The sequence below is a fragment of the Onychostruthus taczanowskii genome, unplaced genomic scaffold, assembly GCF_017590055.1.
Source record: "Onychostruthus taczanowskii isolate IOZ18803 unplaced genomic scaffold, ASM1759005v1 scaffold1, whole genome shotgun sequence".
NCBI classification, from domain to species: domain Eukaryota; kingdom Metazoa; phylum Chordata; class Aves; order Passeriformes; family Passeridae; genus Onychostruthus; species Onychostruthus taczanowskii.
The window spans coordinates 33,966,997-33,969,849 of NW_024496525.1; positions in this window are offsets into that span (position 1 = coordinate 33,966,997).

Below are 2,853 nucleotides of genomic sequence, written 5' to 3' on the forward strand. Positions count from 1 at the left end.
CTGGACCTCTCCTGTGTAACAACATCCAGCTTCTCCGGAACTATCCCATGTGAGTAAGTGGGATTTCCGGCCCCCCATGCTCTCTGCCGCAGATCTGAGAGAAAACATAAGCCAGGTCAGGCTTTCCTCCAGGTCTTACCACTTGACTTTTCCACCCCTAAAGTGACATTTGTCCTTCAGCACAAGCATTGTAAGTGTTTAATCCGCACAGCTCCATCATTCAGTTTCTGGAGAGAGCATTGTTTTTATGTTGCTGCAACTGAGATCCCTCTAAGTATCTGACAAGCCAAAGGGGCAAACTTAATCATAGCAAAGCTAAGAGATTTTATTACAAATTTGAAAATGGCAAAAGTAACAAAAAAGGCAACAAAATAAAATGCCACAACTTTAAAATGTGCCAGCATCCCTGGCACAATGACCCTGAAGGCTTTCCCGAGGCATCCCTCCTCTGTGGAAGCAAACAGGACAAACCCAACTAACAGCATCCCTGATTCAATGACCCTGAAGGCTTTCCGAGGCATCCCTCCTCTGTGGAAGCAAACAGGACAAACCCAACTAACACAATCCTCGTTTCCAAAAGGAGGATCAGCCCTTCCTCCTGGGTCTGTCTGGGGGTTTTCTAACCACCACAGAATAAAAGCAGATCTTTCAAAATATGTCTTTCAGAATGTGTCTAAAAAATCCCCGTTTCCCCTTCTCACTCTGCTTCAGCCTTGCCTCTGGGATATATAGCAGTGCCAAGGGAAAAAAACCTCTGTGCCTGTAAGACACCAGCTCCCACAGAAGATGAAGAGACCCCCACATTACAGCTGCTTTGTAGGTTTTCCTGTTTTATAGGAAGTTAAATAAACGGCCTCCATAAGCAAACAGAGTCGTGGTTTTCAAATCACGCCGAAAGGTTGCTTTTCTTACGGTTCAAGAGTCTTTTTCTCCCTGCCTCTTTACACACCCCAGGGCAGCACAAGCCAAGAGCGCCCATGAGGGGCTTGTGCAGCCTCTTGCTCTGTCCCATGTGTGTCACACCAGGAGCTCCTGCCACCTCCGGTAAGGTGGGGCACAGGGCAGTGCCCCTTTCTCACCACCCCCGCTCTCTTACTGCCTTCCCACCACACTTACATTTGCAATTTACTTTTTTTTTAATTATTATTTTCTGACCACAGAGGAGAAGGGAGTAGAAACACGCATGGAGAGAGCTGTGATTGCATCCTGATGTCTTTCTGACCCACCAGCATAGGCTGTGTCACTTTGTATTGGCTGTGAGTGATATCATTCCCTGTGTTTTACAGCAAAACACCAAATTTCATTCCTCACCACCGCTTTCATCAGTTTGGCTCTGGTTTCTCTGAAGCTCTTCAAAGTCCTCTTTGGACCAGAGTCAACCTAAATAACATGTAAATAATTAATCATTTAAATAAATAACATGCCATCTGAAAATAGCGACTCGCTCCGTATGCAGGTTAATAAATATGTTAAATAACCCAAAACAGAGTACAAAACCTTGAGCCACCTACTGCCAACCTCTTTTGGAGAACAAAAGTGGCTACTAATATTTATAGGAGCAGCAGGATTATAGCTCCATGGTCTCTCAATTCTGCTTCTGCGCAAACACAGGAAGGAAAGATGGTCCCTGAGTCCTGTGAGCTTTATATTTAAAATAGAAGAAATAAAATATAAAGCTGTGCTGGGTGGGATAAGCAGTAAACACATGGATGAAAATGCTTTGGAGCCTGTGGTCTGTCATCTCTCAGAGCAACTTCATCACCCACCCAGGCTCAGGCTGCCTGGAAACAGCCCCATAAGCTGATGGATTCTGGTGGCCAGGAGCATTATTTGCCTTTAATATTCAAGAATTGCAGTTACAGGGATGCAAAAAGGAAATGGACTACAAAATATCAAATGCTGAGAGGAAGCCAAGAGGGATGATCCGAGGCACTGAGTATATTCTGCAGAGGCCCTGAGTCAGCAGAGATGCTGTGGAGGAGGTGGGTGTGATAGATCCTGGAAACTGCACCAAAATCATAACAAAAGCACACAAACAGTGATTTTCATTGCCTTTTCCAGCTGGAAAAACAACACGTGAACATCAAATTAACCTGGTGGCAGCAGGACGCTGTATGGACTGGACGTTTGAACAGGTTCAGAACGCAATTCGGTAACATTCATCGAAACACACTTCAGAGGTGGCACCGAGTGCCGGAGCGGAGGGGTGGGGCGCGCAGGGGCCGCGCTCGCGTTTCCCGGGAGAAGCCCATCCCTGCCCGGGAGGGGCTGCTGGTGGCCAGGCAATCGCGGTCAAGGGTGGGAGTGCCGCCTCTGCCTCCTCCTGTGCCTGGCACCTCACCCGGCACAGCTGCTCTCGCCTAAAATAACCCCTGCTTTAACAGCAGTGAGCGACCGGAGGAGGAGGCCTGACAGAGAAACGCCGCGTCCTCAGGACTCGCGGTGGTTAAAGCAGCACAGAGGCCGCGGACATTGCTGAGGAAGCCGGCTCGTATCTTCTCATCCATTCCCGGCCCGACCGGGGAAGCCCCCTTTTTTTTTTTTTTTTTGTAAACAAAAAGCCCCAAAAAACAAAGCAAGCGCAAACACCCCCTGGCCGCACACACTTCATGCCGAGAGCTGAGGCGCTCAGCGGCCCACACTCCGCCACTGGGCGATCAAGAAGCCGAGCCCCCCAGCCCAGCCTGATGCCTTTGGCAACGCACGGGAAAACACGCAGCCTCCCAAAAAATCCCCCACACGCTCCTTCCCTCCCTCGCACAGGAGCTGCGGGCGAGCAGCGCGGGCAGCGCCGCCCGCAGCCGCGCAGGGGCCGCGCCCAGCGCACCGCCGGGCCGCGCAGGGGCGGAACTA